Below are 14,210 nucleotides of genomic sequence, written 5' to 3'. Positions count from 1 at the left end.
AAATGTGTGCCCTAATATTAGCAATATCAAGTAAAACACAGTAGAAATTAAGCAGCTCATCTGATTAATCTTAAATGAACCACATCCTTGTTTATTTTTTGGATAGCAGAAACTAAAGACATGCAAGACTACACATTGTTTTAGCTTTTCTGCAGTGTAGTTACCACACATATTTGTTAAACAATGCAAAAATTCTAGTGTCACCATGACTGTTGTAAAGCTGATAAATCATTTTCTGGTTTATCAGTATAATTATTGGTTGCATCTTCCTACTTGAGGAAATGTGGCTTTTCTAAAAAGCTTTAAAAAATCCTGGTGGCCACACTGAAGTCACCAGTGAAACACTATTAAATTTAGTGTTGAGAACATACTATGTGTGTATGTACGTATGTACCAAGGGGTGAACCACCATTTGCAACATGCAGCACTCTGAAAAGATCACATAAAAAGCATTTTCCCAAAAGAAGAATCTTGAACCATGAGGGTGATTTTTGCCTTTTTTTACAGAGCTCTTCTCATTGAAATATACACAAGAAGGAGAATGTATAACTTAAAAAGAAATAAATTAATTCTTTTAGTTTGCTTCCTAAGTGCTTGTCTTCCCACCCTCTTTTCTTCTTCATTACCTTCTTTTGTTCCCTGATGATAATTTTTTGAAAAATTTGTTCCTGTGCAGGTTTTCCTCAAACCTTGGCTAAAAAGCTTGGTTTTAACTGTGCCTTTAACAAAAACATAATCAATAGCCTCAGCTTTCAGAATCACAGAGTCCCTTTACCATCTTCATAGTTCTCCTTTGGGCACTCTCCAACAGCTTCACATTATTATACTGTGGCACCGAAAGCCGCCCCCAGCACTCGAGGTGAGGCTGCCCCAGTGCAGAGCAGAGCAGGACAATCCCCTCCTTTGCCCGGCTGGTGATGCTGTGCCTGATGCCCCCCAGGACACACTTGGCCCTCCTGGCTGCCTCATACTCACTGCTGACTCATACTCAGTTTGCCAACAACCAGGACCCCCAGGTCCCTTTTTGTGGCACTGCCTTCCAGCACCTCAACCCCAGTCTGCACATCCAGCCAGAGTTGTCCCATTCCAGATGGAGAATCTGGGCACTGGTCCTTGTTATACTTCATATGGTTGGTGATTGCCCAGCCCTGTGATTTGTCAAGGTCTTTCTGCATGGCCTCCCTGCCCTCAAGGGAGTCAACAGCTCCTCCCAGTTTCATATCACCTGCCAACTTTCTCAGTATCCCTTCCAGTCCTGCACCCAATTAATTTATGAAGATGTTGAAGAGGACTGGGCCAAGGATGGAGCCCTTCAGAATCCCACAAGTGATAGGCCACCAGCCTGATGTCATTCACTGTAACCCTTTGTGCCTGACCCATGAGCCAGGCACTCACCCATCCCACGATGTGTTTATCCAGCTGTGGGTTGGACATTTTGTCCAGAAGGATTCTGTGAGAGACGGTACCAAAAGCCTTACTGAAATCTAAAAAGGTTACATGCACTGGCTTCCCCTGATCAACTAGGTGGGTTACCTTGTCACAAAAGGAAATCATCTGTATGTTACTATATAACATTTCTAACTGGAAAATCCACATTATCAATTTAATACAAAATCACCAGATCTTTCATTATAACAAAATGATACAATTGAGGTTACCTTTACAATTCATTAAGTTACCTTTCTGGATTTTAGCTACTGCAACTAACTCAGAAGATTTTTTTTTCCTGAGAAGGCTTAAAATACTTTTCAGCTTAGCTTATTGCCTTAACCTTTAGGCTGTATGCAATGCCACCATGCACCTTGTCCACCACGGGCTAGTGAGAACTGTAACTACCCCTTGGGAGGTAGGCAAAGCCAGCCTGGTGCTCACCAGTACTCTTAGCAATTGGTAGAGAAAAACACAAGTTCTACCCCCATATATAAGAGCAAATCTAGATAAACCCTACATTCTTCCCGTGAAATAATAAAATTACTTTGTAGCAAAATACCTTGTGGTATTACATAAAACTCTTCAATTCAAAGCCAATTCTTTGCATTAAATAAAAGTGAAAACTTCAAAGACGGCCACTCAAAAAGCTAGGGAAGGCCAGAAGGAAGGTTAAGTGCCCTCCCCCTCAACACAGGCATGCAGCTGTTAATGGTGTGATTCCCCCCTCAATCCCTTCTTCTTTTCATGAACAGGCAATTATTTACCATGTCTTTTCATCTTTCTCATTCAGCATTTGGCCTCTGATGTTATTCAGCATTTTGTGCTGCAAGGCCTAAATTACACGCAAAGTGCTGGATTTCCCTCAGGGAGCTCTCCCTATCCTACCCAAGTGCTTCCAGGGTATCCCCTTCAGTAGGAGGCCATTATTACCGCTGCTTTATAATGGAGAAATGAAGGTCATAGATGCCTGAGGTATCCAACAATTTTGGCTGCTCAGATTGAGATATCTGCTTTTTACAGAGTCCTCAGCATTTTCAGCACTTTTAATGGGCATGCCTACGTGAGCAGATTAAACTCTCAGGCTGAGGAACCCAGTTGTCTGTGCTGTCACGTTGCCGGAGCATCGCCTGCCACGGCACAGTTAGGACTCTCCCAAGTCGTTTGTAAGGATGGCTGGAGAGTCCACATGCTTCAAGGTCTGCCCCTAAGAAGTGGTTTGTTTCCAGCCACCTGCTTTGGAGTCCAGGAGAGTGTAACTGCATACAGGGAGATCGCCGTGCCAGCTGGCCTGAGCAACGCCAGTCCCTTCTATGTGCAAGACCTCTCTTCCAAAAGGATTCACATCCAAGCCACTCTTGCATGCCTTAGTCATAAACATCTCTCCCAATCTTTGCCATACAAATTTCACCAAAGAAGATGGGGAAGTTACAGTACATAAACACACTTTACTGCATTTAAAGCAGTGAAAAAAAAAGTACATGGTACCTAAGTAGAGGCTGTATCATAAGGACCCCAGGAAAAGGCAACAATTTTGCTTTCTTCTGACTTTTAATAGACAAACTTCAACTTTTTTTGTCAGAAGATATCTATTTGTCAAAATTTGTCAAGTTGTTTTCAAGAAAAATTTGTATTAATTAATTTCCTTGCTTTGAAAATAAATAGAGGAGTTTTTCACAGTTTACTGAAAGTGTCTTGAATGTTTTTTAAAAAAGTCTGGTTTTAAATGTACTGATGTTTAATTACTTTTTTAAAAGTTCGAGAAAGCTCTGGATTAAAAAAGGAGAGATTGTGAAATTATTAAACATTAAACAGATTATTAAATAGTGATCCCATTCAAAGTATTTTTCTTTTCAGGTCTGGAGAATCTAAGATCAATGTGCTGGTTTTCTTCACATGCAAAAATGCTCACTGAAATCAAGAAAAATCTGGGGAGACAATTGTTGCATTTACTAGTTTGGCTGTTAAAACTGACTTACCAGAGCGTCAGGCCGTATATAATGCAGATATGTAACACTTTATGGAAAAACTAGCTTTAGGTTTTGTAAGTGTAATGTCAGGGGAAATTCAGAACGAACATTAGGAAAACGTTATTCACCCAGAGGATGGTTGAGCACTGGAACAGACTCTCCAGGGAAGTGGTCATGACACCAAGCCTTTCAGAGGTCAAGGAGTGTCTGGTCAATGTTTTTAGTCATATGGTTTAGTTTTTAGTTTTAGGTAACCCTGCGAGGAGCATGGAGTTGAATTTGAAGATCCTTATTGTCCCTTCTGTCTGGAGAACTGGAGATACTCTGTGATTTTAAAGAGCCCTGGAAAGCCTGCGCCCACTTCAACATCTGACTCCTACAGCCTACCACCTGGGATCCAGCAAGTGAGCCAAGAAAAGATGAAGCAACTTAGTTGTGACAAACCAACACATTTTTACTCAGCACACAGATTTTTGCCAGCTTATTTGATTGTATGATTCTTTTCTTTCAGCATGTGCTTTGCTATAATCTCTCTACTGCCGTAGAGAGCTCTCTGAGCATTAGCTCTCAAATGTCTCCTCTTTGTTTCAAAATATGAAAACCTGCAGTTTCTTAATGGTGTGCTGTGGGATCTTTTACTAGAAGTTTCCCTTAATTTCAGTTTTTAAAAAGATGGCTGAGGTGCTAGCTAAAACTCTGCATAAAAGCATCCCTCTCAAATGAGTTGTTCGTTATTTCCATTTCCCACCTTTACAGAAGTCACATCTCATATAGTTAAGGATTGGCAAGCTAAATTCGGGAGGTGTCAGGAAACATGTCAAAGTATTCCTGAGCATCCTTTGTATGTCTCAGATTCATATCTGAGAATACATTCATGCATGCACAGGAGAGAAGTAGCTGAGCTTTGATTATCCAAACTACTGATGCCAGCTCTCGGCTTGAGTCCTCAGAGGGTTCAGTGGGTGAAACCATTTGAAGCAACGTGGTCTGAGGGGGAAAAGATGGAGCCTTAGCCTGTCTTCCCTGTAACACAGCTTCTCTGTGAGCAATGGTTGGCTCTTGCCAGACTACAGCCGTGGTCAGAGCCATTACTGGAGAGCTGAGTCTTTCCATGAACTAATACCAAATCCCACCTGTTGCCTTGAGAGCTCTGCTAACAGCTAGAGACGGGTTGCTTTATGAGAAGTAAGATCTTCCAAATCTTTGAGAGCAAATCCTGCAAAATCAGCTCTTGGGGCTGTTGGCTAACTGGTCTGAAATGATGATTATTTCTATTTCATAAAAGACCTCACAGATTATTTATTTCTGGTATGTGAAAATTTAAAATTTGGCTACACAAAGTCTTGTGGATCTGCAGGAAACACTCAAAAAAGATGAGGCCTTTTATAGACGAACTTTTCAGATCAACTAAATCAGTCTGTCTGCTAACTCGCTGTTCTCACCATCTTGAGCACAGAAGTGTCTTTTAGATGGATGAGCTGAACTTCACTAAGGAGCAGCAGACTCTGAGACTCTATATATTTCCTAAGAGCCTTGGATAAGAAAACCCAGACAGAAATAGGTAAGGTGACAGAAGACAGAAAAAGAGGGAAAGTATAACTGATAAAACGTTTTTAAAGTCTTGCAGTCACACAAGCTTGGCAGTTTCGGCTTATCTGAGTTTTCTAACTACCCCAATAGCACTTGTAATCACTTACTGAAGCTCCTACACAAGGTAAAGCCACGTGGGTGGGCTCTAGACACACTACAGGTGACGCAGGCTGCTTTACTAAAAGCTGAACGCTCTTGAGAGCATTCAGGGTAGTTTTACTTCAAGACTCATGGAATTTAGGACTCAAGTGGTCTTTTTGAGAAGTACCTCTTCACAAGTCTGGATCTGAGCACTGCGATTGTAGCACCCCCTCAGCCTGCACTGAGGTCTCAAGAGAGTACTGAACACGGCTTTGTAGCCCATCCAGTGCTGAACCAAGATCCCCACCAGACTTTATTCCAGCTCAGCTCTGGTTCTCTGTCTTTCCTTACTAGCAGCTCTGCTGTTGGTGCTTGTGACAAGTGTGGCTATATGATCCTTAAAAAAAATCCTGATGCGTTCCTGCTCAGTTTAAAAAAACCTTTCCATTTCCATTGCAGGTTGAAACATCTCTTGTTTAGGAAGTAATTGTTGATCATGTCTGCACTTTACTATTCATGTTTACAATTGGTTGCTAAGGGCTGTTATTGCTTTTGCCAAAGATATTGTCTTTCACTTCTTATTTAGCCTCCCCTGGAAACTTCTGAGGAGATGAGCTGTCATAGAGAAGTACAAGGCCGAATAGCAGATCATTTTCTTTAGTGTCAAACAACGAGATATTACAGAAATGTGATTATGCAAGGTCCTCATGTCAGGTCTAAACCAGACTACATATTTATATCCCAGCTAGCACTCCGGATCCACAAGTTCGATTGGTGCTTCCAAGAATTCTTTGAGAGTCTACAGATGTTACGTATACATATACTAATAATAGTAAGTATATTAATATTAATAAATTAGAGCTTTGAATTGCAATTTATTTGTCCACTACTTCATAATCTCCTAATTGCATTGCAGTGCATTAAGATGATGGAGGAGATTATTAACACATCATTTTTTTCTATGAGGAGGCACTAGTGTAACCAGTTGTTCTAAAGCAATTAGTTTTAGGGTTATTTTAAATATGTTAGCTTCTCTAACCCTTCAATCTTCCACTGCTCCCTACCAATAACAGTGCTGCCAAGTATCTGAAAGCAGTGAAGAACTCCACAGATGTCTTTTTGTTCTCCTGAAGAAAAGCTTGCACAGTGTAGTACTGAATGATGATTCTAGGTTTCTAGGCAGGGAAATATTACTCAACATATAATATTATCCTATATACATAGAGAATGATGTCTGAAGCAATGAGGCAAATCTTACAAAAGAATCAGATTTTACCCCTGAAAAGAAAGTTTCTTTTTGAAATAAACTGCACCCAAAATTCTGGATATTGCATTTTGGCCAGAATCCTGGTATAATGTTGAGTTTTCTAACAAAGAAAAACATGCAATGCCACCATCCCAAATCTACAATTAAGGAAAGAACAGTTGTATTCTTAGGTGACTTCTTTGGAAATGAAAACATTTCTGTTCAATTGCTGCTTCTGTCAAAAATTTCATTTTCAACCATTTATAATTGGTCTGTTCCCTAATTCAACCAAGGTAAATGGTAGGCCTAGACCTATCTGGACAACAGGCAGGAAGAGATATGGCCAAAGAATACAGTTTGAAAGGGGGAAATTTACTCAAGAGATGTTTGTCTCAATCCATTAGGATCCTAGCTCAGATTCCTTTTGCTGGTGCTTTACAGAAGCCCCGAAGGAATGAAGGAATGAATCAAGGCCTTAGTTTTTGGGTGGCTCAATTTTTGGCAAGTGCCTTTGTACATAGCTGGAAATGTCCCTGAGGTCACAGCATCAGCAAGTCCTTACAAAAAGCTTTTATCATTAAAAATTAAGACAAATTTCTGTCTAATCTTGTTTCTGAAGAATCTAACCCTTCAACATTTTGATGTCTTCAACTATGGAATGCCTTTGAAAAACATCCTGAATGACCACTACAAACTGCTGTGCAGGGCCTAGGACAATCCAATGTCTAATTTTGCCAATCTGAGAAAAGCAGTCACCCAGAAAGCAGAAAACTTTGCTTCCTGACCTTATCTGTTTTGGTTCCACATACTGCACAAAGATACTGTTGGTCTGGGGGTCAGTAAGGGAAAGCTGTTCTTAGGAACTCCAGTTTAGCACTGTAGACAAGAAGCTACGCTGCCTTTTAGTCCTACCTGATACCAGGAGTATTGATATTTTTTGACCCTCAAATTGACCTGACAATAAAAAAAAGTGAGGACTCACTATCATGCACAGCCCTATGCTACTGTTACTATAATTCTGAAATCAAGACAGGCTAAAAGGAACACTTTTATAAAACTGCCACTATAAATTAATTTATTTACTTCTATCAAGCCAAAATGTATTTTTAAAAGCCACAGCATCCTCTTAAAAAATGTGCTTCATCAGAGCCATTAGTTCAGGGTTTCTAATATTAAACAGACAAGTTCCAAGTTCAAAGAAGGGTGTGGGAACCTCTAAGGAAGGATCAACACGATACTTCACAGTCAAGAAGATGCTCTTAACTCCCATCCAGGCCCAGGATCCTGTAAGCAGGATCAAAAGGGACACAACCCACCCACACGATATTCTAAGCCTGGAAACCTCCTCTTACAAGAGGTACATAAAATAGTCCTTCAAAAGAACTGAACAAGGTCTACTCTTTTCAAATACACCTTGAGGTGGTGGCCTTGGTTCCACTTTGATGTCACTGCTTGGTCATTAAACATTCACTGAAGGATCACATTCATCCCTGGTGATTCAAACTTGTGGTTTATATCTTCCAGGCTCCTGCTGCTATCAGTAATCCCCAGGATGGCTGCAGTGATGGAGATCATCCTCATTCCTACTGAGTAAAAATGAGGCAGCCTATACTTGGAAGACAACAGACACGAATGAGTCTGTAACTGAGGGGTGTGACCAGTCCTTTGGCGGGTGGTAATCTTGGATCACAAGACGTGAAATATTTATTTGCATCATGTTAATCTACGAATCGCCTAAAAGCTCAATTTTTCTCCATCAGTACCCTAACCATAAGGTTACTGAGCAAAAGCAAGATATTTTTGCTTCTGCCTAGGTTATCTATAAACAATCTCATCCCTTCTTTAGTTCAGAAGTAGCAGAAGATACACAGCACTGCTAGTGCTACTTTAGTGACATGCCTAAATAGGGACTAAAGTGACTATCAGTAGCCAGGCTAGTCCTGAGAATAAATTCAAGTATAAAGCTTACCCATTTAAGAGGTTTGCTCTATGTCAACAATAATAAGAATGAAGAAAGCATGAGATGGAAATATTCCAGAAAGCAAAACCTTATAGATGGCACTCCTGTCAAGGTAGAGCGACTCTGTGTGCTACTAATCTCACCAACCACTGGAAAAGCACGTACAATACTGTCATTCATAGTTGTGTGATTTCAAGGCTAATTAAGCCTATTCACTGTTTTGAGTCTGCTTAAATACATTAGTGGGATTCTTCTAGCTTCTGCAGCTTGCCAGCACTTTCTGCTCAAAAATGTCTCTGGTATATGCACATTTATACTGAATGTATAGCTATAAATTATAGCAGGATTATTCTGTCATCTGAGAGTACATCCATGTGAGATGAGGTCAACAACCTTGCAGGTAAACCAAATCCTCATACCTTAAGATGGCAAATGACACAATTGAAAATTTTGTAAAAAGAAGCATTATGGCTTCATTTTGAGTTCTCACATTTGACTGTAATTTTAATCTCTATATTGAAAATACAGCTAATTTTCTATAAGTTAACTATTGATGACGTACTCTGAAATATTATTTTATGAACTGCCTTATTAATGCTCTGAGGCAAATTTATTCTGTATTTGGACTGTACTGCCATAACTGATTTCTATTTCTTAACTTGTTAGGCAATCAGGGGGAGAAGCTCATCTCCAGTGTCATCAAAGAAGATTACGTTTGAGAGCTTTGTTCACTTAATTACCAGCACAGCTTTGCATTCATTTCCTTGTAACGTGGTTTTACCTAAAGGGCTGACGCTTATTTCCTAACAAACTAGTACCTGAATATGATGGCAGCATGAAAAACACCCTGCAATAGCAAGTCTGATTTCCTAAGGAGAAGCACTGACAAACCTAGGGGCTTCTGCATCACGTGCTAGTGCTGTGGTAAGAGCTGTTCAGCCCCTCTGCCTTGGCTTGGACTGTAAATGCCCTCACACAATTTTACAGCGTCCTGTGCTCCCCTGGCATGGTACTATGAGAGGTAAATTGGTCAATTGCCACTGTTCCTTGTAAAGAGTTCAAGTGCTGTTTATCACAGCTTATTCCTAAATGCTCAGAGCTGCATTATGCCAGCATTACATATATTATTTATTAGCTAATAGATTGTTGTTCTGACTCTCTTGCTGGTGCCATCAGTGATGCTACTGACTACTCTTTATAGTTATCCAGAGGAGGAATAGGGATGTATAGAAGCCAGACCTAAGTCGCAGCTGATCTATCATTATGGCTAAATATAGATTTCCTGCATTAGAAACAAATAAATTAAAAACCCCACTGATTTTAGTGGCCTGAGACTTTTTTTTATTGTTTCCCTATTGTTCATACCATAGTCCACGAAGAAGTGTGTTCAAAATAACATTCTTTGTTTTCTGATTATGCAGTTAACATCATCATGTTCTCATGCTGGTGAACAAAAGTAGTTTAAGAAACACACCCTTTAAGAAACTCATCCTTTAAGAAACTCCAGCCCTCCAGACTTGGAAGAAGGAATTTATTGCACAGCAAACAAGTGAAAACTCAGGAAGATGCCAATGTGTGACTTGAGCTGAAATTTTGGCATGTGCTGTAGCAAGCACTGGGGCGGACTAAAAGCAAAATAGCCTTTGCTGTCCTCCCAGGTTTTATGAAGAATACAGACAGGTTTAAGCTTAATGTATTTTTAATATCTTGACTGATGCATACTCTCTCTAAGGCTTTTATGGTATTTAGTGGTATGGGAAGCTATACTGGGACTGACATCGTACAGTAACCAAGATAAGAAACCTCCGAGTCCTGTTCAATAAACACTTGAGTTGTTGAGCTTCTCCGTTCAATTTCTTTCTTTAGTCATATATATGCATTTTACTTAGATTTAATTTGAGCATGACTGAGCAATGTATCTATTATAGCATGCAATATGATGCCTCTAATTGCATAATAGTGAAGAAAAAATTCAAAATAATGAAATTCCTTCCATATCTTTTCCATATAGCCAGAAAATTATAGATTAAAAAAACATAGGAAGCTATGGGATTGCACAAAAATCTACAATTACAATAGGATTAAATCTACTCTGAAATGCCCTAAGCAATTTATTTTCACATTATCCCACAGAGCACTGTTGCACATCTTAAATTATCTCCACAATTTAATATTGGAAAGTTTATTTTGGTTTGAAGTTAATATTCTTGTTACAAAGTAAACACACATTTCTCCCTACTAAAATGTGAGTTAAAACAACATGTTCCAAAGATTTATTATAAAATCCAAGAAATCAAATACTCAGTGCTACTACTCCAGCAATAACCACAAGAAGAAGATGCCCACTACAGATAGGAAATCAAAAATATTTTCTCTTAAGGTGCTCATATCCTGGTAAGTCCTGGTAAGACTAAAAGCAGCAAAACTCAACAAAGTAAACTACAGCCTGTTTTTTATCATGCATACATGTTTATAATATTCAGACACCAATTAGGTAAAAAAAATCTTATTCCTGAAAATGATAAAACTTACTATAGCAATAACAGACAAACACGTAAAGTCCTTTCAGAGGCAATCATTGCTTAGTTCCAAGAGCTGTGAGCATTGCTGGGTCAGAAGACATTATGCAATAACATGACGAATTAATAGAAGTGAACCCTGAAAACATCCAAAAATTCATTTTTAGACTGCATGTATGTCTACTCTGATGAAGCTGAAGTGGCTTACAACTTTAAGTGCTTCCCTTTCTGGCTCCCAGCTCTGCCTGTGGGGAGCAGCAGGTCTGTATTCAGGTAGAGCAGACACCATCAGGGTGGTCTGCAGTGGAATCCCACTGCACTGACATACTTCCAGTCACTGCTCCCTTCACCAGATATCTCAGCTTGCATTCCTCCTCTGAGCTGAGACCAGACAGACCCTGCCCAACGTGCTGTTTATATAACAACAACAGACGGAGTAAAACACTGGCTGAAATATCCTTCAGCAGGTAGCTTTAAATACAGTAGCATCATGGAATACATTTTACTTGCACATGTAGTTATGTGAAGCTCAAGGAAGTCACATAAGATCAAGATTCTTTTCTAAAAGTGACAGTAGCAAACCATCTGGCAAAATCCCAAATGTTGGCAAGAAAGCTATTGCACACCTTGACCTCTCGCCTTGCTTCGAATGGCAAGCCAGAATTTGCCAATTAACTTTCACTTAGAAAGAAAAAAGGCTGAGTATTAATAAATATATGCGATATGGCAACGTTGAGGCAATGGGACATCTCAAAATGCTGAAGCGAATGGAAATGTTCAGGCTGAAGCGTGCTGTTCCAAACAGCACCTCTCCCTCATCTCCAGCTGAAGATGTTTTACTGTCTGCATATGTCTGAGTGAGGGCAACCTGCTGAGCTCCAGAGACAGCGTCCAGCTGAGAAAGGAGGCAAGAGCAATTCGGATGCTGTGGTGAGAGCTGCCTGCAGAAGCATTCTTTGGGGAAAAAAATTATAACAAGCCAGCTGTAAGTTCCACTAAGCCTGAACGAAGAGAGAGTTTATCAGTTGTATCAGATTTATCAGTTGTTTGAACAGAATAGACAGAGCTTTTAAGAACCAGAAACAAACTATTTTTTCTGTATTGCACCTCATCTCTCTGGGAAAGACTTCCAGAGTTTTGCTAGCACATCTCAGTGATCAGAGAACAAACAAATCTCACAAGTGGCATGTACTCACTGACCCTGCTCCCCTGAAAGTTTCTACTAAAACTCCCTGGAAGATCGCACGCCAGGCTTGGTGGCATGTTCAGTTTTGCAGACCTTGCCCAGCCTCTAAGGCTTGGTGCTAGCTCTGCTCTAACTTGGACAGACTCGCCAGCTGAGCAAACTCGAACTCTAGGTGTTTTTAACGCAAAACATCACCAGACAGGATTTCCCCCCCCAAGCCTGCCCAGTCTTGCTGCTATTCTTCCTCTTCTAAACCAATCCTGGCACCTCCTCAGAGCTACAGGATATGGTCACTGAAATCCTTCACTTAGGTGTCCTTTTAATAGCAAGGTCTTGATGACTATGTATTTGCTAAGGAGTGTTGTTTCCACCTGATGCTATGGACACTTCCTTTCTTACACAAAGATGGAAAAAGTGACAATTTTGGCAGTATTGCTAGAGTCAGTCTTACCTGCAGTGAACTAAAATGTCAAAGAAAATGTATATATACTGCCTATTGTATCTTAATCATTATGTAACTTAAATTGAATGAAGTCCAAACCCTACTATAAATATGGACAGTACATACATAGGGTATAAACAAAGGTCTACCTTCACCCAGGCAGTGAAATTCTGATAGACGAAACACACTGAATGTTTTGTAGAAACCATGTAGCCAATGAACATGCCTATTCATAAAAACATTTATGTTTTTTAATCCAGGGACCAGCATGCTACCTACCTACAGAAAGCCTATATGGCAGTATATTTTAGACTACCACAATGCTACATTTTCTTCTGTAGAGGGGATTTTTCAGTCCCCGGGTAGATGGGGTAATTCCAACGACAGCTACCGAGAAGGCTGAGATTTTGTATCATCAGGTTTCCACAAGCGCTGTTAGAGCATCGGAAACAAATGACGAGCCTTTATCGGTAGAGCTCACCCACGGCAGGAGGTAGAATACTACGAAATGTCATTCCCTCCCTCCCTTTAGCAGCTCTGAAGGAACAAAAATACAACGGTTTCCAAAGCGCTCCAGGGTGAGGGTTGTATTATCCTCCCTCAGACCGATCCAGGCAGCCGCGGAGGACACCCCGTGTCCGTCCCGCCCCGCCGATCATGCCCCCTCCCCAGGGGCGCTCCCCGCGCCGGGGCCGCCGCTGCGCAGCGCCCGGGGCACCCCGGGGCTCCCCGCGGGAGCGCCGCGCTCCCGGCCGGCCCGGGCGCTCCGCGGCCAGCAGGCAGTTCTCGCCTTCCTTGACAGTCCCATCAGGGCGGGAGCTGGGGATGACCTGGGCTCTCAAATAAACACAAATAAAAGCAAAAGGCAGCCCTCGGCGGAAGAGGGATGCCCTCCCGCTTACCTTGCTCCGCGGGCGCCCGGGGCGCCGCCGGGGGCTGCAGGAGGGATTCCCCGGCGCTGGCAAGGGCTGCTCGGGCTTCCCCGGGCACTGCGCGGCCGCCAAAGCCACGGCGAGAGATTTGTTTTGGTCGCTCCTTCCCGGGGAGGGTTTTCCTCTACATTCCCGGTTCCACATCACCGCCCCCCCCGGCACGGAGAGGGCTGGGGGTGGAAAAACCACGGCAAAGGCATCTCCCTCCTACCCCGGAGATGAAAAGCCGCCGGAGCAGCCGCGCGGCGAGCGGCTGGGGTGTCGGGCGGAGGTGGGGGGGGCGAGTGGGGGATAAGAGTCGAGCTCTCGCTGCCCTCGCCCCGCTGTAATCCCCGGCTGCATGCGAGCCGCCGGCTGCCGGCGCGGCCGCCCGTGTCTGCGGCTGTGCGCGGCGGCGGCGGCGGCGGCGGCGGGGCGGGGGGGGCACGGCCGCTCCCGGCCGGGGCACGCGGGGCGCCCCCCGCCCCCCGCCCCGCCGCGCGCGCCCGAGCGCCGCGCCCGCCCCCGCGCACGCTCCGCGCTCCCCCGCCCGCGCTGGGGCTGCGCGCGCCCGCGCGCACCCGGCACCGCACCGCGCCGCGCCGGGGTGCGCAGCCCCCTCCCCGCGCTGCCCCCAGACAAAGGGTGCACCTTCCCCCGCACCCTGCCCGGGCAGGGGATGCGCGCTCCCCCGCGGAGACACGCAGCCACGCACGGACACCGTGCCAGTGCCACAGGCAGGGCACGCACACACACACACACACACACACACTCGTGCACATGCATGTACACACACAACCCACACTAACCCCCCCGCAGGGGATGCACACACACACGCACACACACACACAACCCACACTAAGGGCATCCTCTAGAC

General features: G+C 43.0%; 1 protein-coding gene across 1 annotated transcript in view; it reads right to left on the bottom strand.

The window, feature by feature from the left end:
* The window catches only part of KCNB2 (potassium voltage-gated channel subfamily B member 2), a 190,232-nt gene extending 176,507 nt beyond the window's left edge, over positions 1-13,725 (bottom strand). The window contains exon 1 of the mRNA XM_032127479.1: positions 13,325-13,725. The gene's annotated coding sequence lies outside the window, so the exon portion shown is untranslated. The remainder of the gene's footprint in view (positions 1-13,324) is intronic.
* Between the last annotated feature and the right edge of the window lie 485 nt (positions 13,726-14,210).

The sequence above is a fragment of the Corvus moneduloides genome, chromosome 1, assembly GCF_009650955.1.
Source record: "Corvus moneduloides isolate bCorMon1 chromosome 1, bCorMon1.pri, whole genome shotgun sequence".
In the NCBI taxonomy this organism is placed as follows: Eukaryota; Metazoa; Chordata; class Aves; order Passeriformes; family Corvidae; genus Corvus; species Corvus moneduloides.
The sequence above is the reverse complement of the archived record's forward strand: the minus strand, read 5'-3'. Positions and strand labels throughout refer to the sequence as shown.